Source organism: Silene latifolia, chromosome Y (genome assembly GCF_048544455.1).
Source record: "Silene latifolia isolate original U9 population chromosome Y, ASM4854445v1, whole genome shotgun sequence".
NCBI lineage: Eukaryota > Viridiplantae > Streptophyta > Magnoliopsida > Caryophyllales > Caryophyllaceae > Silene > Silene latifolia.
The window spans coordinates 31533876-31549020 of NC_133538.1; the positions used below are offsets into that span (position 1 = coordinate 31533876).

The 15145-nt window shown below is 32.1% G+C and overlaps 2 long non-coding RNA genes across 7 annotated transcripts; one reads left to right on the plus strand and one right to left on the minus strand.

Moving 5' to 3' along the window:
• Positions 1–3756: 3756 nt before the first annotated feature.
• LOC141626288 (uncharacterized) lies at positions 3757–7939 on the plus strand. 6 transcript variants are annotated; one of them, XR_012535895.1, is made up of 7 exons: positions 3757–4094; positions 4406–4505; positions 4602–4780; positions 5453–5566; positions 5940–7055; positions 7177–7242; positions 7614–7939. It is a non-coding gene; the product is annotated as an uncharacterized LOC141626288 (long non-coding RNA). The 6 variants fall into 6 exon arrangements; XR_012535892.1 differs by having other exon boundaries at positions 3826–4094; positions 4240–4505; XR_012535891.1 differs by adding an exon at positions 4240–4307 and having other exon boundaries at positions 3826–4094; positions 5453–7055.
• A 3781-nt stretch (positions 7940–11720) lies between these two features.
• LOC141634035 (uncharacterized) lies at positions 11721–14107 on the minus strand. Its single transcript, XR_012538777.1, has 3 exons — positions 13946–14107; positions 13740–13847; positions 11721–11881 (listed from the first exon to the last, which is right to left on the minus strand). It is a non-coding gene; the product is annotated as an uncharacterized LOC141634035 (long non-coding RNA).
• Positions 14108–15145: the final 1038 nt, after the last annotated feature.

Here is a 15145-nt window from a genome sequence, read left to right on the forward strand (position 1 = left end):
TTGTTTTACTTTATACTCTATAATTTCTTTTTCTACTTCCTACTAATTAAAATCCACCAATATTTTCAAACTTACGATTTATTAATAACATTGATAATTCACTGAGTCATTATAAGATCGGTCAAATTTTGACCTGACCTAACCCAACCCATTTTCCAAGCACGTAAATATTGACTCGTGACTCGATTGACCCGAACTCAAAGCAACCCATTAATTTAGGGTAAAGACCCAACCTTATCGAGCGACCCGGTGGGTCAAAAATAAACTAATTTAGGGTAAAGACCCAAGCTTAATGTATACTTTAATGTATGTGAAATGTAAAATAATAATTAAAAAATATATAAATTTTAATACTTTTAATTACTATCATGATTAAAATAATTCTTGATATACAACTTTCAAACTGAGTAATATTTAGTAATAAAATAATTATTAAGATAACTTAATTTTTATTATTAGGTCAATATAATGGTGACGAATGAATATTGTTGAAACATTAAATATAATTTAATTTCTTTAAAATAATTTGATTTCGATTTGCAAATGAGAAAAAAAAAATGCGCGTTATAAACTTTTTCCGACCTGTATTATACGACGACATAAACATTCAAGATATGAGTATAAATCAACCAATGGTAGAATGTTACTTACGAACCGAACATTAAAGAATTCTATGTACTCCAAATTTTTCCAGAATTAGAATAATACTCCTTGTAATTATCAAAATGTCTATAATAACTTTTAGAATAATACTCTAGGTAATGTAATTATCAAATTTCTAAAATGTTTAATATAACCAAACCCGAATGTTTATTGTTAGAACTGATTACTATCCTCAAATAATGTGATAATAAACTATCCAAATATGATTCGAGCCTGAAATAACCCGACCCAGTGGCGGAGTAAGGAATTAACCCCAGCGGGGACGAAAAATCCCGGGGGGTGGGGGGGGGGGGGGTGGGGATGGGTAATGGTTTAAGGGAAACTTGAAAAAAGTTGGAAAAATTTAACTAAAGCTTTGAAATTTCTGACCGCCCTCACCCCTGCTAACCCCCTAACTCCACCACTTACGCGACCCGACCCATTTTGAACCAAATTCTTCAAAACCTGAATTGTCCCAACCCGAACCTGACCCGGTTGGCTCGTTTTCCAGGTCTATCTCCGTCTCAATCATTTTTTTTACATTTGAGTAAAATATTACTTATAGAAATTAAAAGGATAGATAAATGATGGGACGTGAGGAATGTCAAACTTTATTTTTCTAAGCTAACTTATCGTGTACCTTTGAAGCAAACATCCTAAGAAAAATAGTTATTTAATACGGAGTATATTACTCCGTGTGTAAAAGAGGTTGGATATCCCAAGAAATTTATGCAAATTTCGATGATAGATTGATATAGGCAAATACACAATTATAGGAAAATTTGAACCGAGGGTCAGGAAATTATTATGATGGAATAAAATAGGCATGATTGCTCTGATAATGATAAAATACGCAATGAATGGATCGTGTAATGATCAATTTCAACTTGTCATAGGAAGCAATCAGGCCGTTTAACAAAATTTCTAGAATGATAGATTTGCTATGGAATTCATTTGCATTCTCGAGAGTAATTAATACTAAACAAAATTAAGTCACTCGGATTAATTATAAAGACTTGAGACTACTATTAAGTTATTAGATATAATATTTAAAATATGTAGCTAATTACAGTATTAAACTCTATTCTATATTATTCTTATGTTAATTTTTTATTAAACACTATTTCTATATTTTTCTTTGTGTTAATTTTTAATTTTATTTTAAGTGTTTTAAAAAAGTTCGAGCTGACAGAAATATTATGTTGTGAATTATCATATTGAATAATCCATATAAAACTGGTGATTATGAATATATCTAAGTTTTTTTTCTTTAGTATATCGAAGTTTCATATATATAAATAAATACGAATATTAAGAAATAATCTTCTAATTCCAATAGAAAAGTTGGAAAAAGTAATTTTAAAATAATAAGTCTACTAATATTAAAAAATAATTTTCTAATTCTGATAGGAAAATTGTAAATGATTAATGATTTCCTAATTCTAATATAAAAATTATAAGAAATTAATTTTAAATTTTATTTTTCTAATTCTAATAGGATAATTGTAAATGAGTAATTATTTCCTAATTCAAATAGAAAAATTGTAAGTAATTAATTTTTAAATTTATTTAAGTTTTTTTAGAAAGTTGGAGACTACCACGGCGCTCGGAAAAAGCCTCAAATATATATGTACTAGATTTAATGCACGTGCGATGCACGGGCCTACTTGTAATGTTCTATCATGTATAATGCACAACGTAGTATCAGTTAAATCAAAGCATTAAACTTATAGTACCCAATCTCCACTGCCATTTCATCAAACGCAGCTGCCTTTGGATTAAGGATAGCAAGGCAGATAGGGATTTGGTCGATCGTCCTTAAATCTTACTCGCCAATGCTATCTCGAGAATGTGGTTAATTAATAAAGAGAGATTCTTATGTTAGGAACTTCTCTTTTAAGCCCTATTCTTTAAGGCCGAGAGAAGGTGAACTGAACTAAATGGAGCCGAGTTTAGCTGAAATGAACTGAATGGAGTTGAGCGAAACTAAATGGAGTTGAAGTAATAGCTAATTTGAGGATTGTTGAGCTGAACTTACCCGAATGGAGTTGAGCTGAGCTGAACTTGAATGGAACTGACTTAAGAGTTAATTTGATAAGAGTTGAGCTGAATGGAGATGAGCTGAACTGAACGGAGTGGAGTTGAGCTGGACTGAATGAAGCTGAAATAAGAGTTAATTATTTGAGAAGTGTTCAGCTGAACTGAATGAAAGTATGAAACTGAACTGAACGGAGCTGAGTTGAGCTGAACTGAACTGAATGGAGTTGAGTTGAACAGATTGAAGTTAAAATAAAAATTAATAAAACGTACTCAAAGTAATATAAAATCTAAAATATACAAATTAATTATTTTATTAGTTTTACCTTATGTTTTACAAGGCATTTGAATTAGCTTATTTAACCAAATTAGTGGGTGCTATTACTCTAATTTTTCACGAAGACTCAAAGTAACATCTTATACCAGCGACTCACTCAATAATAACAAAAATCAAAGATCATTGTAGTATATATATCTTTATAAGGAATATTTATGATTGCTATGAATAGAGACTCTTGTGTAATTAATATGGAGTAAGAGTGTTTTTTTTTTTAATTTGACAATGAATGAATTTGTGACGCTTTTTATTATCCTTCGCCACGGCCTCAACATTAGGTGTACACTCTACATTCACCTCCATAATTTTTTTATCTCAATTTAACCTGATAACTTTGGTGTAGACATTGGTTATCATCGTTTCATACTTTAGCAATATGAGGTGCCAAATTATCTTCTTGAGTTTTTATGGTGATAGCGATTGAATAATTGAAGTGTTTTCATTTTTTGTAGAAATACTTCCTCTTTCCCACCAAATAATTTGGACGATAGTGCAAAATTAGTATAAGATGCAATACGTCCAGTGTAATACTGAGCATCTTGATAATGAGTTGCTCGTCGCGTAAATTTAACTCATCTACTAATACTACGAAGTATATTTTTTAGTTTTGAAATATAATCCACGACATAAATTCATACAAACATATAGTTAACTACACGATTCAAAATTTTGTTATGCATGCTAGACACCTGACTACAAATCCCTAATATTTATGACGCTTAACTATTGACGCTTTAATAGAGCGTCGACCAGATAATCATGTATACTTAGTTTTTGTTTGAGCGCAATTACTAAAAATTGAAAATTCACCAAAATTCCAACGCGCGTAGGATATTCTACCTAATACATTCAATGTTCATCTTCTTCTCTCATTTTCTACAAACCATTGAACAAAACTCTAAATAATATTTGCAAAAATCTCTCAACAATAATCCAAAATTGGCGGACAATAATCGATTACTAGCAAAAATTCAATCAATTTTTGCCGTTATTATTGCTAGTAATCGCTTTCGTGTGCCCAGCCGCATCTGTCAATGTGTACGATTCAATATACGGCTTCCTTCAACAACCACTCGAGGTTATCTTCAGTATCCTTCTTTTCAATTTTGAAATTGTTTGATCAATTGATTAGAATATTATGAATTCTTTTGTTGCTAATGGTAACATATAGTTGATTACAATAAATTTTAGATTTAAATTGAAGTAAATTCAATATTTTTTAGATTTAGATTGGTATGAGGAATTATTTACCTCGGTCATGAACAATAGCATGAAAGGATATGAATCCAAGGTCAGTCATATTCAACTAGAGAGCTTCTTCATGTACTGCTTCTTTACGGTATGAATTTTTTGTATATGACTCCATCATAACTTCTGTGACCTGGTAAGATTGGCAGATACAAGCGTGACCTTTTCAGTCGGTTGAAGGGACAAGCCAAGGAAATTGTTGTTGCTCTCACTTTTGCTAGATTTTTATCTCTATATGCAGGTAAACACTTTGGCAACATTCTACTTTGTTTTAAGTCAGGATTAAATTAGAAGTCGAAAATATTACGAGGAGTTCTCATTCTACAAAATGGAACAGCCAAGAATGAATTCAATGAAGACCCCTCGGTCACAAATAAAATCTCAAATACTATGCCAGTGATGATGGCGTCCATGTTATTGGTGTGCACCCAAACAGAAGGATGGAGAAGTGCACCAGGAAAGCAGCGGGAGAAACAGGTCTTGCAAAAGCAAATTTCAATTTTGTTCATGTTGTAGGTAATTATATATCTTCTCTATTGGCTTTGGTTGTCTTTCTAGGATCGTAATCAGCCAATGTCACATATTAATTTCTGGTAGAAACACATGTTTACCTCTCTTGTTTCTTCTTGCTCACGTTTTTAGTGGATTATTGAAAGCATGGATAAGTACATGTCATGTGAACTTGTAAAGTTAGCTCCTTTACTTCCATATGATCTCTTTCATTTTTCAAATAGTAGCTAGTGATGTCAATAGAGTGATTAATAGAGTCAAAAGTGAAGTAATTATGAGAATTGGAAACTGTAATGTGAAATGTAACAATGTTAAAGTCCTAGAATGGTTAGAAATTATTAAGAGGGTCTAGAGGTTATAATCTTCTATGGAGTATGCCTTATATTGTTTGTAATGAGATACTTTTTATCCTTTTAATGAGAAGCTTACATTTTCCAAAAAAAAAAAAATAGAGTGATTAAAAATGTTTATCGCACCAATGTACCACTCTCCAGAAATATAGTCCTTTATACCTGAAGAAGCTTGTCAAGCAGTTTGCTGCTATTGTCATGTTAGAGACTCTTATCCTCGTTTTTGGATGGGTAATGAAGCTAAAGCTGTACTGTTCTATTCTCCTTTTTTTTCATTTCCTTTTCTGCAAGTCATTTGCAATATTCTATTTTTCCAAATTGTTTATAGGTTATTCCTCAAGCCATCTGCTCCATATATAGACTTGCTGTTGGTACAAATTTTGTGTGGCTTGTGCGACTATTAATGATAGTCTGTTATCCAATTGCCCATCCTATAGGAAAGGTACTGCTTTTCATCTACCTTACCTAGCCCTCTTTGTAATCGTAGTGTATTCCATGTCTCTACTTTTTTTAAGCTGACTGATGTTTTTATGTTTCTATAGCTTCTCTTGGAAAACTTGTTAGTGAAGTTTGGTTTTAGAATTCGTCTGATGAACTTAATGAGTTAATGCTAGCCATTATCATTATTTTCTGAAAACAGATCAGAGGAATCGACGGGTTTTTTATGTTTCCTTGTCAATTGCAGCATGTATGATAAACTGTGTGTTTTTCCGCATGCTCTAACAAATAAGGATATGGTTTGGTTTTACAAGTGAGATCTTTTCATACGAGTTTCTCTACTGATATTGTTAGCCTGATTCTATGTACTTGTACAGGCTAACGTCTTCTCGGGGAAAGGGACTTGTGCAGATTTTCTTTACAATTACCATTTCATCTCCTCTAAGAGGGTAACCATGATAAATAGTACTCCATATGATTTATTAGCATGGTCTATAAGCATATTCCCTGATTGTAAAATGTAGTCTTCAACACGGCCAAGGTATGTTTGTTTGTTTGTTATTCCCGTATTATTTCATAGGTTATTTCTCGTGTGACTAATTTTTAACTACGATTCTTCCCTTGTGAGGCTGGAGTTCAAACCCCAAATAGTGCAAGTGTGATAGATTTGACAACAATTCTTCATTTATTATTTGGATTGAGCTCCTACTCTTGTTTTCAAATGTGTTAAAACATTATTACACCTATACTTTGAATTATGTAGCATTGTTAATTATTATATCTCCTTCCTGATTTTGCTACTTATAACTTACAGCTAGAATAGTGAGTTCTCAAATATTATGCTTAAGCATTCGAACCTATTGTTTAAGCGTCTGGCATTTGTATATTTATTTAATTTCATCTATTATAATCCGCATTTTATAGCTATTCTATATTATATTTTTTTTTTCTAAAACCAAGGAACCTCCCATCTCTAGAATATTTGTCTCTCAATAGTTTATGGAACCTTAAAGCGATTATCAGTGGCCATCATCTTTTTGCAGAGGAAAGCTTTAACATGCTAACATATCTCTCATTGTGTGCATGTCCTAAATTGACCTATGTTTTCAATTTTTCCATGATGAAGAACCTTCCCAAGTTGGAGGAGTTGGTCATTGAAGATTGTGTATCCTTGAAATATATTTTATCTGAGAGGGATATGTTGGGTTCCGACGAATTTTCTGTCCTACCTTGCTTGAAAGTTCTAAAACTTCATTACCTTCCTGACCTGTGTGAAATCGGGAGATGCACTCGGCCGAATATAAAGTACATAAGTTTCTACAATTGTCCTAAGCTGAAGAATTTGTGTATGACAACTGATGATACTGCAAACATCATAGAGATAGCTGTAGATAAATCTTGGTGGGATTCCTTGGAATGGGATAAACCTCTATTATCCGAAAGACTTGACAAGTATTTCATCCAAATCCACCTCGATGATTTGTGATTGGAATGTTAGTATTCTTCTTTTTGACATTGTGTAGCGTTTTCCGTTACTAATACTTAACATGGCAAAGTTTTTTATTCTTTTCGCGAAGACTTTTGTTCGGTGTATGACAGTTTTTATTCTCCCAGTGGTTACACTATTGGTAAAGGAAAGAAGTCAGCAAGGAGAAAACAACAGCAGGGTACTATCATAAGGTGACGTTCTTTAGTTTACATACGCCTGTTATTTTGCTAATCAGCAGTAGTTATACTAACTGGGATTCAAAAATATGTTTTTTTGAAGTATCCCTTGATTTTCCAGAAAGTTGAAAGCGTCCCAGGCAACACATCAGTTTTGATTATAGTAGCCTGCTTGCTAATTACTGCGACTAAATTGTCTTTAGTTTCGCAATACTTAGCTATCTTGTAAACAAGAATCATCAGTTGATTGTTTCGTGTCAAACTCAAGAATGTGGCGGTGCTAAAATATATTCATGTAAATTATTGCTTTATGTTATTCCTGGCTTCAGCGTATATGTACTACTCAAATATATTCATATAAATTATATTTTGTTTGCCTGTTATAGGTTTCAAATTCGCCAGATGGTGATAATGCGCCTTCATATGTTGATTGAAGCCCCTTTGACATTGCGCCTACATGATTGAAGCCCCTACGACATTCAAACTACCAAGTGTCCTTGTCTAGCTAGTTACATAGCATTATTTACGATTTTTTTGGACAACTTTATGTTAGATTTTACTATCATTCGGATCCCTATTACTATTTTTGATTTTGTCGTACTATAGAGTACTAGTTTATATTAGTTAAATAGTCAATTTTAGTATTTGTGACGGAGACTATATATGTATCAGACGTATGATTATTTATAAAAGTACGTGGGTACTACTTCATTATATATATTGCATTATATTTGTTCATGATTTAGTAATAGCTAGTAGTACTACTACATTATAGGTCTATTTAATCTCTATGATTTTATCAGGAAATCAAATTCTTTAAAATCTAAAAGCCGAAAGTATACCATGACAATAAGAAGCGTCAATTTATAAATAGTTGACGCCTAAATCTGTTTCATCAAGTGACATATAAAAACGTCAATAATCACTGTAGACGCTTAAAAGCGTCAAATTTGTTGACAAAAGAAAGTGTCAGTAATCACGAAGATGCATAAAAGCGTCAAATTTGTTGACAAAAAAAGCGTCAATAATAACTGAAGACGCTTAAAAGCGTCAAATTTGTTGACAAAAAAAAGCGTAAAAAAACCGACGGCCCAAAAATTGACGCTTTTGTAAAGCGTCAATAAACAAAAAATTGACGCATTAAAGCGTCAAAAAACGCTTGAAAAAGCGTCATCAATGTAAGGGATTTGTAGTAGACGTTAATAAGATGCCTCGTCAATATAGTTTCTAACTTAAATCCAATTTTAAACTCAAACCATCTAACTACAGATTCTGACTATTTATCACTTAATTATATAGATCACTCAAAGGCAAACAAATGATTGTGACAGAAGGAGTAGTATTTTACTTTGTCTACGTAGTTGAGCTCCTCGAGCGTTCACGTTTTTCCTTGACAACATTTATTTATAACCAGAATCTACTCTCTTAATCTAATCTGTCCATTGGGAAGGACTACAAATTTCTTGTAAGAGCATGCCAAGGTTAGCTAGCATCACCATTATACGTGGTATATGAGAAGATATAGAAGCATTCAAACTACTATATAATTAGTTGTATGTTATTAATCAATAAGGATACCTTGTGAACCTTATTTACCAATTACCAACAACTTTCAAGTAAACCTCCGCAGATTAAGCGCGTTGATTTCATCATCATTGACCTGAATATGTACTAATAGTCTAATACCAATGTTTCCTAAAAAAAATAAACTAGAAAATCATTAGCCTAATAGAATTGGTGGTAGTATACATCTTATTACTGACCTATGTCGACATGTCGTAATATCAGCTACATGATAAGAACCATAAAACGACATGGATGTGCAGAGAAAACCAAAACTTAAGGAGCGAGCGTATGTGACTTTCGTCGATCAATCGTCATAAACACCATTATCAGTTGTAGTCATACTGCAAAACAAAAGATCAATCAAGCAAAACGTTAATAAGAGCGGCGGGGAATTATTGGAAAAGTTAAGACCCTATATGCTAAATAATCAATCAATCAAATTCAAAACTAAATAAAAAAAGTTCAGCATATAATAAACGTAAATTAAAAGATAAAAGGAAATCACGTAAAAACCTAAAAACTGAGAAGTAAAATATTAGAAATAGCTAAACTAAACGTGATTGATGAGTGTAATAGAGATCCACATAGCATTGAAGCATTAGACTTCTGCAAAATTTGAGACTCTAATATTATTGGTCGGAAGTATCTCAACAAAATTGGACTCTCTATAATCGCTTAAAAAAAATTTCCTTTATTAATATAAATAGATAGATAGATATTGATTGATTATGTCATTACTCATTTTACATACTCCATTATGAGTAATTCTAGTGTAAAACGAATTTTTTCGTGTAAATTGTCAAAATATGACATCTTTTTGGTAAATAGTGACTATTTTAAAAAAAGGTCATTTATTAGTCATAAAAATGATCACTATTTATTCAAAAATAGTTACTATTTACACAAATGATCGTATTTTTCTTCGTCGCTTTGCACAATAGAATTTGTGCTCCATTATTAACTCAGTTCTTAATGGCTCTCATCTATATGATAGGAAATTAAGGTCAAATGTATGTAGCATTACTCTGGGTTAGAAATACATCAAGTTTGTCTCACATTGGTGAATTATGTAGTAAATATATAAATACATTGATATGAGAGTCAGTTTCAATGAAAAGATCATCTCAATTAAAACTCTTTCAAAGCCGAATAATGTCGTAAATTGTTTGCTCTTACTGAAGTTGAAATGTGTAAATTAATATTGTGTAAAATTATACCCAAATGTCTATTTCCGTTTTAAAATTTTCATATCGCCAATCATTTCAAATATTAGGTAGAATAGGAACCAATGCTTTTGCTAATTAGTAATGCTACAAATATGTTGTGTAAAAAAAATGTAAAAAAAAAAAAAAAAAACTTACTTGAGCTTCTCCATCCAAGCTTGTGTTCCTTTCGTTGCGCAGATAAGATCGAGCTTGATGAAAAGAACAACCAAAAAATTGAGGAGGATAAATTAAAAGCTAGAAAATGTATGTATGAATGTGATTTTCCTACAAGTTTAGTGTTTGGCCTAATTTGCTTAAAATGAGTTTCTATTTTTTAAGCTTAGGTGTTGTTTGGCCCGGCTTTTAGAAATGCTTTTTAAATGAATAAGCACTAGCTAGGCCAAACAATCAATTTTGAAGAAGTTAAAACAACTTCTTTTAAGTCTAAAAGTCATATTTGAGAGCCAGAAGTAGAAGCACCAATTTGGTGCTTCTAACTTTTACTTTTATTTTATTGATTTTTAATGCATAAATGACTACTTTTATGTTGTAAACATGTCAAAATAAAATAAAATTAATACTTATTAATTCATAATTTTTAATTCCCTACAAATCAAGACCCATCTTGATATATTTTTCAACAAAAAATTTCATTTTTCATCCGCTTACGTAAAAAGTGTTGTTGAGAAGTCGTTTTTGAAAAATGTTAGGCCAAACACCAGTAGTTTTATCAAGAAGTAGTTTATTAAAAAAAACTCATTTCTAAAAGCAAAAACAGTTTTCTTAAAGCGAGGTCAAACATGCCCTTAATTTTTCAAAAGTAATTTTCAAGAAACAGAAACATCAAAATGATGCTTCTATTTTTATGGGCAAAAACTTGATATTTGAGCTTTTGAGAAATATGTTTGGACAAAAAGTGTTTTTAAATCCAAAAACACTTTGAAAAGCAAGGTCAAACACACTAGGCCCTGTTTGGTAAACAACGTATTAATTTCAGCATAAGCAGATTGCAAAACCAGATTATAAATAGCAGATTTTATCAGAAGGTTTGACTAGCATATTATAATTATAAGAATTAATTTGAGTGTTTGGTAATTGACAGATTACAATTAGTAGATTGTTAGTTTTCTTTGTAAAATAGAGAAAAATTTCCTATTTTACAATATGCTAACCAATATGCTTGGGTAAGCAGCATATTGTAAAACAACATATTGACCCCAAATATGCTGTTTTAATATGTTGTTTACCAAACACTAAAATTAGCATATTGATTGGTCAAACATGCTAAAATCCTTGAATATGCTAAAAATTGATCAATATGTAGTTTACCAAACAGCGCCTAAAAGCGTGTTTGGCCTAACTTGTTAAAAAAGAGTGTTTGTTTTTGAAACTTAATTTTCTAGAAGTGCTTTTCAAAATTAGAAGCATCAAATTGTTATTTCTATTTTTAAGGACAAAAAGATGATTTTTGAGCTTTTAAAAAACTACTTTTAAATTTTTAGAAAATGGTTTGTGTGACACCCTTAAAAATTAACGATAAATAAAGGCGTAAATTCTATAGAAAAACTGGTAGGATATGTTTGTAATTGGTTCAACTTGCCAAAAACCTGTAATTTCAAAAATTTTTCTAAACCAATCACAACATTTCCAACATTCCCAAGAGGCGGGTGCCAAAACCTGCAATGCTAATGAACTACTTTACATGCTATAGCTAAATAAGAAAATAGAATGATACAAACCAAAAATAGAAAAGGGAGACATATGTCCCTTCAAATTATATACAAAACCAAAAGTTAAAAGGTTTACTATAAGAAAAGCCAAACTAGGTCCAAGGTTCCTTATGCTCACTAGCTCGTCTGTGACCCCAACAAAGCATCAACAACCTGTCAATCGCATTTTATACAAACACGAAAGCCACAATTCAGTGGGGAGTAACTTCGAGTCCTCCCAGCCACGAATCGTCAAAATTAATGTAACATGTAATGTAACATGTAAACAATATGATAAACAATGTAATTATCATGTAATCTAACCTATGACCCCTAAAATGACCAAACTAAACTATCATGTGAATCATATAACAAATAGTAATCCAAACTTTATCAACTCAGAATCCGCTTACATCTCACCTATTACAGATTCATAAAATCACCATACAAGAAAGGGCAATATATCAAAGACAGGCATAAGTTCTTAGCACCGTCAATAGTCACTTTGTAACTCAAGTCTATACCACGAGGTAGGGAAGGTAATCGAACCGGTATCTTGGCTCAGCGGTTAATATTAATAAAACATGGCCAAGAGACAACACAACCCTAGCCTAAAATCTATGCAGACCTAGACATGCGGATACACACCACCGCACCCAAGACCCACAATTTTTCTAAAACAAAGTGAGTACCCTAAGGAGTCCACCAAAGGGTTGGCTAGTACTTAAGCTGACCACTTACTATCAAAATAAGTAACGAGGTCATGCCCCAACTTGGATATAAATCCACTAGTCAGGAACACAAAGGCTATCAAGCGGTGAACATATACTCGTCAAAGACTATAAAGACCTATCTATGATGAAGGCCGAAATACTCACCTAGGACCTAGTCCCACTAGTCCCAAATTGAATACTTTAGCCCACACCACACAAGACAAGTAAGACACTCACTTAACCATAAGAGGACAAAAAGTCCAACTTACCAACCTAAATGCTAACATTCTATCATGTGAAAGGCTATATAAATGTCTATTCAAATAGATAAACCAACGATGAATCCTCAATACCAATTTCCAATTCTAACAATATTAACCATATTAAAGGCTTCGGGGAATCTAGGGCCGTTTTTACAATATAAGAAACTACTTAAATTAAACTAACTACACATGTGAAATAGAGATATAATAAATGGCCTAAAGCAAGAAAAAGGCCGATTATCTAATTCATTCAACCAAATTTTTACCCGAACCCCACCTGCGGCGACAGTGCGGGTTAAATTACTGTGACCAATCACACATTTAACGACATCGCATCAGTCAAAGGGACTAAGGCTCAGTTTTCGGCACAATCATCAAAACATTACACTTATCACTATAAAATTCATTTTGAATTTATAAACTATCCTAACATTATTTATCATTGTGACAAAAGCTAAATTAGGTGCATATTCCACTTATTATCCTTTAACATATTAGTTGACACTCTCATTTACAAAAGATTCCACCATTTTTAACTTTTGTTTCATTCTTCATTTTGTATTTAACACCATAATCCAATACAACAAAGTTAAACCCCTAAACACTACTCAGAATATTTTAATCAACTGAACTAACTAATTATGAACAGAAATCATAATTAGAACGGGACAATACTCATGACTTTATCGACTAAACTAGCTAATAGAAGGCGAGAATAAAACGAACAATGCATGGAAAACCGCGAAACAAGCAACGGGCCGACCGGCCAGGCCGTGGGCAACCGTGGGCTCTGGGCTGCTTTGCCGGGCCCATTGCTGCCGCCACCATTACTCTTTTTTTTTTTTTTTCCATTTTTATTCATTATAAGACCGTCTGAAACATAATTAATCGTTCTCAATACTAACTTGTTAACTAAAACTAACAAAAATACATAGATTAAACATGCATGCATCAAATTTAATCATGTGAAAATTATTACTCAAACAAAAATCACAACACATACAAAAACAACAAAGATTGTGACGATAATTCGTCGAGTAACTCGAAATATGTTACCTTAAGCTAGAAAATGAGCAATTAGCACCTTAAACCCAAACCCTAACAACAACTAGCCGCTATCCTCGACAATATACGAGTCCCCAAACTCGTCCTCCAATTCTTCACCTAATTAAACAATAAAACACCATAATAAGTACATAAATACCGAAAATACCGAAAATTCGTCTTAAAACAACTTCAAGAAAACTGAAATTAAAACATACAAGGTTGTAGATCTCGACGAGGGGATTCCGGAAATGTAAATTTCGTGAAAATCCGAGTAGAAATGAGGGAGATGTGACGATTTTAAGCTTGAATGTATAAAAATGGTGTTTGGTAAGTTGTAGAAGATGAAGGATAGAAAAAATCAGAAAAATGAAGGGAGGGGGAGAGGTGCCCGCGGGAAAGGAGAGAAAGAAAGGAAAGAGCGGGATCGAGTCGGGATTTTACGAGTCGGTTTTGACTCGTTTCGATATTAATTAAAACCGTAAGTCAAATGCAAATTCCGACAAGACCAAAGTTTTTAAACACGAGATTACAAGAAAATTGAGTATTCATACAACCCATTTCCAAATTCGTTTACCCAACGTTCAAAAGAATTGTCATTTTCCCCCCGATACGCCCTTATTTCGAAATAAAAAGTTTTACACGGTGTAAACTATTTTAAACATCTCGAAACTATCAAAATAAATACTTTTCTTCAAAATATAATAAAATTATATTTCTTTGAATTATTTTTACTTTAAATACTTAAATATCAAATTTTATTTGATTAATAAATTATTTTCGAAATATATTAACGGTCCGAAATTTACGGGGCGTTACAGTTTGTTTGGTCAATTTATGTAAATTCTTGTTTCAGACGGAAGTATCCGTCTGAAACAATAAGACGGGCCAAATCAACCCGTTTTCATACAAATTGACCCATCAATCAAAAAGTGGTTGTGTACTTGTCTCTGCTTATTTATTTTTTTATTAATAATTTTTTGTCAAACTTTTAATGCTAGGTGGAAGCTATTATTACACTACCTAACTAGTTTATTTAATATTCTTATCTCTATGCATGAATTATACCAACAAGTAGTTTTCATCACTCATAAATTGATCATTTTTATTTAATCCCTTTTTTTATCATCAAGTTCATTCATCCCCTTCACTTACCCTCTTCATTAAACCCAATTTTCTAATTCATCTTCATCTTTTATTAAAAATAAAAGGTAAAAAAAAAGAATTTTCTTCATTATTTATACTTCTACAGTAATAATGGTGATAGTTAGTATAACTTATTATTAATTGAATGGATTGGGTTTTTATATTCAAGCTAATCATCATTCATCAATAGTGTATTGCTGCAAAAACCATCTTAAACGCTAACGACGACGTGGAATAATTAATGGGGACCCGAAGTAGAGATTGTGATAATA